The following is a 12,979-nucleotide window of genomic DNA, read 5'->3' on the forward strand; positions in this document are numbered from 1 at the left end:
GCTTTAACTGACGATGTGAAGGAGGGTTTTGTGTATCCTGTAGTTCTTTAAAGAGGGTATTTGGGATGTGTCCTCTTCATTTCCCTCCGTGTCCTGTCCTAAGACAGCTTACTCTTTTTATCATTCTAACTGCTGCCTGACCTTTGACATCATGCAATCTTCACAATAGCTGCATTAAACTGTACTTCCACCTGAGCTGGGCTCTACCCTGCCCGACCGAACACACGTGTGGGTGTGCAGCAGCTGAAATCGACGTCTGTATTTGTACCTGTGTGTATTTTCAAAGCAGCAGTTTCTATCTGAAAGCTGCCCCTGAGTTGAGTTTCCTGAGAAAGCCACGTCAAATTTAAGAGATGGATTTTGAAAAGACATTAGGGAAATATGTTTTCATTAGAAGCTGATCCAAATAAACACGTCTCATTTGACAGTGGAGCAGGTCAGCTATTTTAAACGTCCAGCTCAGCAGCTGAGTAGGATTTGAAGCTCCCATGTACCCCCGCCTTTAATTTAGACTGGGCCTGGGATTACAGTTGGGGATTGAAGAAAGAGGGAAAAAAATGCTTTTGATTTTGTTTTTCATCTCCCTCTGTGTATGTTCATGTTTTCTTTCTGTCCTCGTACCTCTCTCCCCTGGATCCCTGAACATTCTCTAGCTTCCTCTCTTTCTCTCCCTCCATCTGTGGGTCTCTTTCTATCTTGCTCCATTTTCCTCTCTCTTGTTCATATTGCCTAACTCTTGATCTCACCCATGTTTTTTTTTGCAGCCATCTGTCTCTCTCATTTTCTTCCACTGCATTTCCATTTGCCATATCATTTTTCTCACCTTTTCTTGCTCTATCCATCTCTGATCTTCTCTCATTCCCTGTTTTTCCAGCCCTGAAATCAAGCACTCCTTTATTAAAATGACTGACTTGTAGCCAAGGAATATCACGCATCAACTAAGGTAATCTAACAGCTATTACCAGATGACTGGACATAATTAAATAAAATTATCACTGTCCTGTTAAGTAATAGAGGGGTGTGTAGATATGGTGGATGAACTACTCCTGTTCATCTCGTTTCCATTTGTCCTGCTTTTGTTGTTATTTGAATTGTTATTTCTTTTTTGTCCGAATCGATATAACAGAAACTGCAGTTACATCAATTTCAACTCCAGCTTCATCCAACTTAAAGGTTCAGTGTGTAGAATTTAGTGACATCTAGTGGTTAGGTTGCACACTAGTGAAAACATCCCCTAGGATAATTTTTTAATCAATTTCTGCCAATAGATTGTTTCAGCTAAATTTTACACACTGGACCTTTTAAGGTGTAAAGCATGTGTCGAGTGCATTGTTTCAATCTATGTTTGCTGGCTTGCAGTCTTCTTCTCCAGTGCCTTTGTTGGCCTGTTGTTTCTGTGCTCATTACCGCCACCTACTGTGGCCGACAAATTGAAACGAGTGGCAGGAATGTGAATTGTGTGTGTATATGCATGCACGAGACAAACAAAATGGGTATTGTCCAATAAAGGATTGTTCCATGGTGCTGCTAGTGATCACAATATTCTGAAGGATACATGAAAAAGGGTAACTTGAAATTCAGAACCTTCTTTACCAGCATACTTTTAAAAAGGTACTGCAGCAGGCATGACCATATGTCTACGTAATTGTTGACATGTTGGGTCAGGGGACATCAACCCTCAGTGTAACATGGACACAGACAAAGTTAGTTATAGCACAGACCTGCATGGGTCTCAATCCAGCTGAACGTGGACGCCTCACAAATGTTGCTGTTCTTTACCCAGAAAGACATTGTGCACCAAACAGAGCTAAAGAAACAGATATTTCCCACACAACTTGGTGGAGACAAAAAACAGAGCAGAACAAAGGGAATATTAGACCATGGTGTTGCTTTGTAACCCCTGGATGTTGAAATAAAAAGTTTCCTGACGACTTCACCAAGTTCAGTTTGAGGTGCATGTTATGATCCCATTCTAGTCTAAGGAAAAGGGGGATAACATAAAACCCAATATAATAATAGAACAGAATTAGAAGCAGTGTAACTTCAGGGAGAACCTATAGGCCAACATGAAAAACAACCCCAACTAATCAAAACCACAGTTCTGAGCCTGCCACCAAAAGAAAAGAATACAATGCTCACCTCCCTAGCAAAGCCATACATGGCTTTCACAGAGTTCAAATGAAGACCTAAATCATACAATCAGTAAGTGAAAGAAAACAGGAACAGAAATGTGAGAAAATAAGAGTAACAGGTTCTGACTTTAGCCTGACAAGAGCTACTCACAGGACACTGTATAATAAATATCATTAGGTGTAGCATCTAAACAAACAGGCAAACATCAGCAGTTGGCAGATGGAGATATACTCTATATGCTATATATATATATATATATAGAGGTGAATTAATATTATTTTTTCATTTTATTCATTTTTCAAGGTGCATATCACAAAAGAAAAGCACTCGGTGAAGTGCATACCTCCTCCAAGGCCCAACAGTCCCCTTATGAAACCACATTTAAATTCAGTAGATGAGGATTTTTAGTTGGATCTCCACAAAATGAAAAACCCACTCGGTTCGCTATGACCTCAGCATTATTTCCTTGTCTACTCCTTTGTCTCAGTGTTGTCTGTGTGTGTTGGTGGGGGCGTGGCTTCTCTCTCTCTGCTGGGCTACTCACCTGCATCTTATCTTCCTCATCAACGGCAGCACTTAAAGCCCGGACCTCGCAGTCGCTCTTCACTGGGTTGTTCCGTCCACTCACTGGTACAGGTGCTCTCTGGCTGAGTCTAGTGAACATGCTACTTGGAATGTTTGATCTTGCTTGGTGTCTTTTCTCGTCTGCTCTCCAGTTCAGTAGTAGTATTGGTGTAATCCTGCTGATTATCAAAGGAACGCAGATGACATCACATCACCTTTGGTGCTGCAAATATGTACGACACTAAGATATTCAACTTCCTCATCTGATCTTTGGCCTCATTGCTTGTGTCTGTGTGTCTGACGGAAGTAAATGATCTTGTCCTCACTGCAAAATTTGTACTCAACACAGTGGTTCTTTGAATGTGTCAAGAAAACCAACAGGCAGCTGAAACCTCTGAAGCATGATAACTAGAGCATTACACTAGATGCCTGCTTGTAGTTAATCAATCAATGCTCAGCTCTGGGAAGTGAAGAGATGTGGAACAAGATGAGGTGATGAGGAGGAAGACCAGGAACTGATTACTGAGCCCAGAACAGGTTTAGCATTATGTCCCTGTTCTGTGCATCCCAAACAAAAAGGGGCCTGATTGCATTTCTTTTAACGTTTGTTTATTTGACACAAGCAATAAACAAGGACGATTGCACAACAGTGATCAAATGCAGCGCGGGAAGCATGGACGCTCACCACTGTAGCCTCTGTATAGTACAGATCTGGACTCGTATCAGGGAATCAATATCCATTTGCTTGAGTGTAGTGTAGCGTTATGGCAGAATTTAATTCCACTCGTAAATGGGCCAGCAGCTCCTCTTGGAGCTAATTATGATAGTTTATTTAAATTGATCAGTCTCATATGAAGCTGTGACTTCCACTTCAATGGCGGTTTGTTCTTCAAAAGGAACACTGGCAACAATTGTGCTCATATAAAAGGCAATTTACTGACTGCTGTCTACTTACATGGAATAAATTCAATGACTGATGAATGGTAAATGACACACAGTGGAACAAATTAACAATTTAACAAAGAGATGAAATGAGCAATGTCTTAACTTGCTGTGATGATGAAAGATCAAGGAAGGAGAACTATATCAAGGAAGAAGGTAATAATAATAAAAAATTTTGGCAGGACAGAAATAATTGGCTGAGCTTACTTGATCGTTACTTCCTTGGATGGAACCCAAAGCAGTGATGGTGATGGACGGTAACCTTACATCAAATCTAGGTGACTTTTCACGGAAATGTTGTTGGTTTCCTGGTGAAGGAGGTTCTGCCTGCGGTCTCAGATGTTTCAGGGTATAAATCCTGTCAGCATTCATCTCCTCTGGCACTTACATTTCTTGTTTAGATGCAACCTGCGTATTTCTGAAGAAAACATGAGTGAGCAATGAAGTGCAAACAGAGAAAAGGTGCGTGATGCCTCCAGCAGGTCTATCGGTGTTATTCCGGGTCTTCTTCTGTTTCATTGCTGTTGCAGCGATATATTTTCCACCTTTAATCTAGCAAAAGTGGATTTGGACTTGCTCTAAATGCATTTGCGACACATGAATACTCTTATACGACCAGGCAGAGGGTTTGAAAAAAGTATGGTGTCAAACTCCATCCTAAAGACTTCTTCAATACCGCATGATGTTCATTTAGTAAATTATGGTTCCATTTACAGTAAGATAGACAGTAGAGCACCGAATGCGCAGGTGAGGATGTCAATCAATGAGTGACGTCACAGTGGGTTGTCACATGGGTCGACTGTATTTGCAACTTTTTGTTCCGAAGTTGGTGAAAACATTTTCACCTTAGTCTTGGTTGACTTTCTGTGTGTTCTTGAGTTGCAGAACTTGTTCATCTCTTGTCTTACCTGTTGGGTCTGTTTTACAGTCCCAGTCCTTCCTCACCTGTCCACTAGGTGCCCTCAGTGTGCCTGCTTGTCTTGCACACCTGCAACTCAACCCGCCAGCCCGTGTTGTCTGCAGCAGGATTTGTCTCATTAATAATTAGTCTCTGTATCAGGTTTACTGGGATTAGGCTTCTTTTGTGTTACTGCTGCTCTTTTTCTTGCCTGTTTACCCTTTGTCCATGTGTTATCTGGTGTCTGATGATTTATTCATGTTAGGGACTCAAGTGTGAAACTGAGTAATGACATTGAATATCAGCCTCGCTTGTCTTCATCCACGTCACAAACATGTGGCTTGCACTTGTCTATCTTGGAAGCTTGAGCAAAATTCTGAATGTATCTATCTGCCACCTTTTTCAGATTTGCATGACTATAGCTGCACCACAGTTGTTATGTAAAGAGCACCCTGGCTCTTTAAAAGGCTATTTAAACATTATTTCTACACACCGAAAATTTGCATGCCAAAGGTTTGTGCATACAGTTTCCTGCACATCGTCATCAATACATCTATTGGTCCTGATGATGTGACCTAAACAACTGTGTTCACTGCATTTAAGACTTGGTCTGCCATACAGAAGGGGGGGGGATTTGCTTCTGATCCTCCTTGGTTTGATGCCATACTATAAATTGAACATGCATAAGGAGAAAAGACAACTAAATCATTAGCATACATTAGTTGGTTAATAAGACACACATCCCTCATCATACAGGCAGTCCTACACGTTATTAACCTGCCATAGAAAGTATTCCAGAAAACAGTATTCCAGCAACTGTAAGGATTCAACAAGGACGTGAGTTGAAAGTGGTGCCATACATGATTAAAGAGAAATTAAATTTGTCCAACAGTGTTGGCGCGACTGTTCTTTCCGAGTTCCTTCAACGGCTGTTTCAAAGTGTGTTGAGTTGTGTTCAATTTTGAGAACGGGAGGACACCTGACTAGCAATTCCTTTCTGCCTGGTTGTATGATGTTGCATACAGCACTTGTGTTCAACATTACTTTAAAGTTGCATTTATTATTCTATTCTTGCGTTTATCCTCTAGCATCCAGCACGAAACTTGGTGGAAGCTAAGATGCAGTATGGGTTGGGGAAGAACCCTTTAAATATTTTTTCTTTAATTTTTGTCACATTGTAAGCAGCTTTCAGCATTTTCAGTTATTTCTCATAGAATATTTATCTTGATGAAAACAATCAGATGTGTTTGGGGGACTGGTATTTATGAATGTGATCGGTGTGGTGCAGATACAAGTAAATGATCCGGATCTGGTGGATTTAAATGTGGAGTCATAAGGCGACGGTTGGGTCTTGGTGGGGGGTGCACACTACTGAGTGCCATTCCAGTTTGGCCTTGCAGCTGTTTTAGATGTGAACCTACCATCACAAATCTATTATCAGTAACTGAAAAGTTGAAAAGGCCTTGACTGTCTCTAAATGCATGAATGACCACAAACGCAGTCCAGTTTGCCTACATGCGACATAAAATCAGTGCTCATCCAACTCAAATTCTCCTGAGCCTGCAACCTAAATCATCTCTCCCTGAACCCTAATTACAGTCGTCAAGAACACCACTGCAGAAATCGATCGGTTAGCCCTGATTACACCAAGAGTCCAAAATACGCCGACTAAAGCTGTGGAGGCTGCACTGATCATTTTCTCAGCAGGGGGTTCCACTGATGAGCTCCTTCCCTCTTCTTTAAGGCCTGATTAATCAATAATGGAATCTGTGATTAAAATGAAGCTGCAGTTTGTTGACAGTTTTTTCGACAAGGCTCTCCAACCTGAGGAGTATGTGTGCTCTGTGGATCTTTGTGACCCAGTGGTTTACAAGTCACGTTACATAGACAGTCGAAGTCTTTGTGCCAGATATTGTCTAAATTTCAGCACTGACTTAATTTTAAATGTAGCTTCTCTTGCACCTCATGATTACTCGGTTGTCTTTTAGTATTCCTGCATAGTTCTCTCTTTTGCCCTACTTCTCGAATCCTATCTTCCTGCCTGTTGTTTCTTTAATCATCCCACTCGCTCTTTGTCTTGGCACCTACTTCCATTCCCCTCGCCTTCGCTACACCGCCTGCCACATTTGGGCTTCTCCACACTGTCGACTGATTTGACTCAGAGGCTGGCTGAAGTGGGCTTGTCCCTTCTCAGATTACATGGTTTATGCATTCTCAGCTCAATGAAAGCAAATGTTTGCAGGGAGCAAACAAAAAATTACCTCCATAAAATGGCATCAGTGATACACTGAGCTTAATACCAGGATTGTACAGTTACTTTGGGGGTTTCAGTTAAGTATAGAGTTTCTTTCCAATCTTTGATCAAGTGTGTGGGCTTTTCTTAGTTCCAGGTTCAGCTCTCTCAAATAGTGGCAGCAAATTTGTGTTCCAGCTCAAAACTGACTAACCCAGATTTTTGAGAAATAATTCCCCAGTCAGTAGAACGCCAGGTATGACATTGAGCAACCAAATCATCACTCTCTGACTGCAGGCACGTTCACATTATCTATAATGCTGTGATCACACCAAATCAATCAATCAAATTGTATTTGTATAGCCCATATTCACAAATCAGTTTGTCTCATAGGGCTTTAACAGGGTGTGACATCCTCTGCCCTTAACCCTCAACAAGAGGAAGGAAAAACTACTAAAAAATCATTTTAACAGGGTAAAAAGAAGGTAGAAACCTCAGAGAGAGCCACATGTGAGGGATCCCTCTCCCAGGACGGACAGAAGTGCAAGAGATGTCAAATGTAAAGGAGAACATCATCAAGAAAAAGGTTTTAGCAGCATTGATAAGGGTAAACATTTTGAAGCATAACTGAAGGTCAGTGAATTGGTGGATTAATGGTCAAAGTATCTGAGGAGAAATACTATGTATCGAGCAGTCCTGCTGCAATCATAGTCTATGGTCAGCTGCCACCACGATCATGATCCACCATCAAGATCGGATGCCACTATAGTCCACAGTCATTGTCCACTGCCGCCATTAGGATCCATCATCAGCTGCCACCTCGATCGTGGTCCACCCCCATTATCAGATGCCAACACGATAAAGGATCCGCCATTATTATCACGATCAGCCACCACGATACAGAATCCGCCATACTGGATCCACCATTACGACCTCTGATACGCGCTCCACAGATCATAATCCACGATGTGGCCACAGCCGCGGCCCTGGATCTGCAGACGATAAGGCAAAGGGACTCCGGGGAAGAAGTCAAGTCAGTAACATGTATTGATGAGATATGAATTTCTTTGATATGATAACGATTGAGAAGAGGAAGGAGAAGCTGGAAAGAAGCTCAGTGTCATGTGTCTCCCGACCTTCTCGACCTATAGCAGCAGAACTAAGAGCAGGTCTAAGACAAGCCTGTACCAGCTCTAACTATAAGGTTTATCAAAAAGGAAGGTTTTAAGCCTACTCTTAAACGTACAGATGGTGTCTGCCTCCCGAACTGAAAGTGGGAGATGATTCCAGAGGAGAGGAGCTTGATAGCTGAAAGCTCTGGCTCCTACTCTACTTTTAGAGACTTTAGGGACGACAAGTAAGCCTGAATTCTGAGAGCGCAGTGCTCTAGTGGGTTGATGAGGTACTATCAGCTCTTTGAGGTATAATGGTGCCATATTATTAAGGGCCTTGAAGGTGAGGAGGAGAATTTTAAATTCTATTCTAGATTTAACCGGAAGCCAGTGAAGTGAAGCTAATACTGGAGAAATGTGGTCTCTTTTCTTGGTTCTTGTCAGGACACGTGCTGCAGCATTTTGGACAAGCTGCAGAGTCTTTAACGACTTACTGCTGGAGCCTGATAATAAGGAATTACAATAATCCAGTCTGGATGGAACAAAGGCGTGGACTAGTTTTTCTGCATCTTTTTGAGTAAGGACATGTCTGATTTTTGAGATATTACGCAAGTGGAAAAAGGCGGTCCTAGAAATTAGTTTTAAGTGTGAATTAAAGGACAAATCAGGATCGAAGATCACTCCCAAATTCCTGACTGTTTCATTGGAAGCAAGGGCAATGTCGTCTAGCGCAGCTATATCATTAGATAATGTATCTCGAAGGTGTTTAGGGCCAAGTATTAGAACCTCTGTTTTATCTGAGTTTAATAAGAGAAAATTCCAGGTTTTTATGTCCTTGAGACATGCTTGGAGTTTAGTTAATTGATTACATTGTTGTTGTGCCATAATAATAATCAAACGTGATACCATAAAATGGTGTGCCTTTCGGCATTCAATAAATTTGGTTATCAAAATAAAATATTGAATATTAATATTTTATTAATATTAAATAATAACTAATTGATTAAAGATACCTCGGGGCACCACCCTTCAAAGGAAGGGAAAAGATAGCCAATTTATTGATTAAATCTCATAAAGGTTCTAACTACAAATTTGGAACTCTGATTAACAATTAAATTAATAACTATAACCAAAATTACCATATAGATAGTTAGCTAAGTTGAAGGATATGGAGTTCTTGACAGTGTAGAGGTTGGCAAAATTCACTTATGCAACATTAATGAAAAAACATTTGTGAAAGAAAAACATTTATCATGAATATAATAAAGTATAAAAACACAAATTACTAAGGGTCTAATTGCTAAACAAAGATAGGTATGTGTGTATACATGTGTGTGTGTCTGTGTGAGTCAGCGTGCTTTCAAAATGGCGGCTGGCCAATTGAATATAACACCCTCCCCGCCTATTGGAATGTTTACGACCTGTAGAGATAATGAGGTGAAGAGTTGTGTGTGCCAAATTAGAGAAGGTTGCTAGATGTATGCAAGGAAGGACTGAAGAGCATAACTAGCATTAACTTTCTCAACAACTTGTAACCACAATATCACAACACAAATCAAACTTATAAACATCATACAGAATCGAATAAACAGTCTTGCTTAGCCTAGTATAATTATTAAGCCCAGTTGTGTTACCCGTCCGTGGAAAGGAGGAAAAAGGAAGTCCGAAGTTCTGTGAAGTCTTCTGGCTGGTTGTGGCTCCCGCCTTAGTGATTATGTTGAGCTGTGCAGCTCAGTTGCTGGAGCGAGAGCTCAAACACCGCCAGAGACAATTTTGCGGGGACTATACCACTCGGTACCCAAGTGGACGAACTAGGATCCGTCCAGCTGTGTACCGATCTTTTAGTAGGTAAAAATCTCCGCAAAATGGGTCTGACGATCACACAGTGCGGCGATGTGGCCGGAAATGCAGATTTGTCACGACGCGCTGGCACTGGAACAATGTGGACACGGCGGTCCTACACAAATATACACTCAAATAATAATACGCTAATGATTAAACTAGTCTCTGCCCAGACATAAGCCTCTTACTTGTTGCTGGTCCACGGTTCGTTCATGCACGAGCGGCGTGTTCCGGGAAGACAAGTGGATTGTGTCCGCGGCCTCGAGAGTAGCGATCAGATCGCCGTGTTTAAGGATTTCAATTTGAGTCGGCATTACGAGACGAAGCACGCGGAGAAATACAAAAGCTTGACTGGTGCTGAAAAGGCAGGGATATCGGAAGCTTTGCTAGCTAAGCTACAAAAGCAGCAAGGCTTTTTTACCAAGCTTCACACATCCAGGGATGCAGCAACCAAGACCAGCTTTGTGATATCCCACAAAATCGCTAAAAACAGTAAGCCATTCTCGGAGGGGGAGTTTGTCAAAGAGTGCTTGGTGGACTCTGCAGCACTAATATGCCCTGGAAAAAAAAGAAGCATTTGAGCAAGTCCCGCTATCCAGGCGAACCGTGACGAGAAGGATCGAGGACATTGCGGGGAATCTGGAGCTTCAACTGCAACGTGAAGTGGCAAGTTTTGACTTTTTCTCCTTGGCTTTGGACGAGAGCTGCGATGTCCGTTACACAGCCCAGTTACTCATATTCGTCTGTGGGATAAAGGACTTCAAGATTACGGAGGAGCTGGCAGCACTGCGGTCAATGAAAGGGACAACGACAGGGAGCGATCTATTCACGGAGGTAGATGCATGCATGAACACGCTGGGTCTGAAATGGGACAGACTGGCAGGTGTCACAACGGACGGCTGTCCAAGTCTGACCGGGAAAAATGTCGGACTTTTGAAACGTATGCAAGATAAAGTGACTGAAATCGACCCAGATCAGAAATTGGTATTTTTGCATTGTATAATACATCAGCATGTGTTGTGCAAGTCAGTGCTAAAAATGAACCATGTTATTGATGTTGTCACTAAAATAGTTAACTTCATCAGGGCACGAGCATTGAATCATAGACAGTTTGTTTCACTTTTGGAGGAGCATGAGACTGAACATGGTGACATAGGCTACCACACAGCTGTCAGATGGCTCAGCCTGGGCAAAATGCTAAAAAGAGTATGGGAGCTGAAAGCAGAGATTCGAGAGTTCTGCGAAAAGAAAGGCAAGGACATCCCAGAGCTCTCAGATGAGGACTGGATGGCAGATTTTGCATTTGCTGTTGATGTGACTGCACTGATGAATGAACTGAACACCAAACTGCAAGGCAAGGGCCTATTTGTTCATGAAATGCACAGCCTGGTGAAGGCTTTCATGAGAAAGTTGCAGTTTCTTTCAAGCCAACTGGAGAGCAACAATCTCACTCACATGCAAACCCTGAAAGAAGTCACACCATCAGCTGATCACCTTTGCAGGTACTCATCCATGCTAGGAGCACTGCATGGTGAGTTTTCAAGGCGATTTGAAGATCTCAGAATGATCGAGGATGAAATGCATATGATTTCCTCTCCCTTTACCTGTAGTGTGGATAATGCACCCAGTGATGTTCAGCTGGAACTCATTGACCTGCAGTCTGATGCGGTACTGGCAGAGCATTTTAAGTCAGGATCACTGCTGGATTTTTACTCTTCTCTCAAGGAGGAGAACTTTCCAAACATAAGGAGACATGCTCAGAAGATGTTGGTTCTCTTTGGCTCTACCTACATATGTGAAAAAACATTATCAGTGATGAAGTTTGCAAAATCCAGGTATAGATCCTCTCTCACTGATGATCATCTGGCAGCTGTGCTTCACCACCTCAGACATTCAACCTGACTTTGATGCACTTGTGAAAGCCCAACAGAGACTAGATTTCTCTCACTGAACTGAAAAAAATCAAATGAGGTGGTTAGACTAGAAATGCTGGCATGTAAAGGCACCAACTAGCAGTGAACTGGGACACTTTCTTTGGAGGCCTTTTTCTCAAAATCACAGTTCAGTGACAATCATTATAATATGATGTATCTTGCTTACTATTTGGAGTACAAAGACAATATTGCGGTGTCTTTAGAAAGCTAATAACCTCTTTCCAACAGTATATGGAACTCAAAATGTGTTTTGGGGTGAATGTGCCTGAAAATGACACTAATAATGAGTCACAAATGGTAAAAACGTTCACATTGTTTGTTTTGGTGTTTCTGGATGATTTTTTTGCAGAAATGGTTATCCTTCAGGGCTGAATTCAAGCCCAAGTCACACCCCTGGTGGTGGGTGGGGAAAAGTGTTTTCTTCTGAATTGCAAATTTGGGACCCTTTCACACTCACAGAACCCCACATGAAAGAGAAATAATGTTTTTTTGCTTCATTGACAGTGGGATCAAAATGTTTCTATTACTGTTTTTGTTTACCATTGTTTTGGGAAATTTTATTGAATAAATTACATTTTTTGTAAGGCAACCTCGCTTTTTCATTGCTTAATCATAACATGCAGTACTCTTACCAGTCTTACCAGCTTGTCAAAACAATGCTATATACTGCTTTTATAAAGAAATATAATTAATATTATGCAGAATTGAGTTCTGCCTTTGGCCTGGCCCCCCACAATATTTTCTGTTTCTCATGTGGCCCCATGGAAAAAATAATTGCCCACCCCTGTATTAGAAGGTCATTAGTGACTTTTGCCAAGGCTGTCTCCGTGCTGTGATTAGCTCTAAACCCCGACTGAAAGTCTTCATATATGTTATTTTCCTGGAGAAACTCGCACAGCTGATTGGCTATAACTTTTTCAAGGATTTTAGACAGGAAGAGGAGGTTAGATATTGGTCTGTAATTGGCTAAAACCTCCGGGTCTAGGGTGGGTTTTTTGAGAAGGGGTTTGATTACAGCTATTTTAAAGGACCGTGGTACATATCCTGATGATAATGACAGATTGATTGTGTTTAGTAACGTACTATCAATTAGGGGCAGAATTTCTTTAAGTCATTTTGTAGGAATGGGATCTAAGATACAAGTTGTTGGTTTAGAACATGAGATTAATTTGGTCAGCTGATCAAGGGTGATCAGAGAGAAGCTGTCTAAATCATTGGTAGGATTCTCAGCCGTTTCTGAGATTTCTGTTCTTGATGGGGTATTAGTGCCAATTGAGGGCAGGAGATGTTTGATTTGATTTCTAATAGTTAGAATTTTATC

The 12,979-nt window shown here is 41.5% G+C and overlaps 1 long non-coding RNA gene across 1 annotated transcript; it reads right to left on the reverse strand.

Moving 5' to 3' along the window:
• Positions 1–11,982: 11,982 nt before the first annotated feature.
• On the reverse strand, positions 11,983–12,446 carry LOC117769071. Its single transcript, XR_004615152.1, has 2 exons — positions 12,249–12,446; positions 11,983–12,051 (listed from the first exon to the last, which is right to left on the reverse strand). It is a non-coding gene; the product is annotated as an uncharacterized LOC117769071 (long non-coding RNA).
• Positions 12,447–12,979: the final 533 nt, after the last annotated feature.

Source organism: Hippoglossus hippoglossus, chromosome 10, assembly GCF_009819705.1.
Source record: "Hippoglossus hippoglossus isolate fHipHip1 chromosome 10, fHipHip1.pri, whole genome shotgun sequence".
NCBI lineage: Eukaryota > Metazoa > Chordata > Actinopteri > Pleuronectiformes > Pleuronectidae > Hippoglossus > Hippoglossus hippoglossus.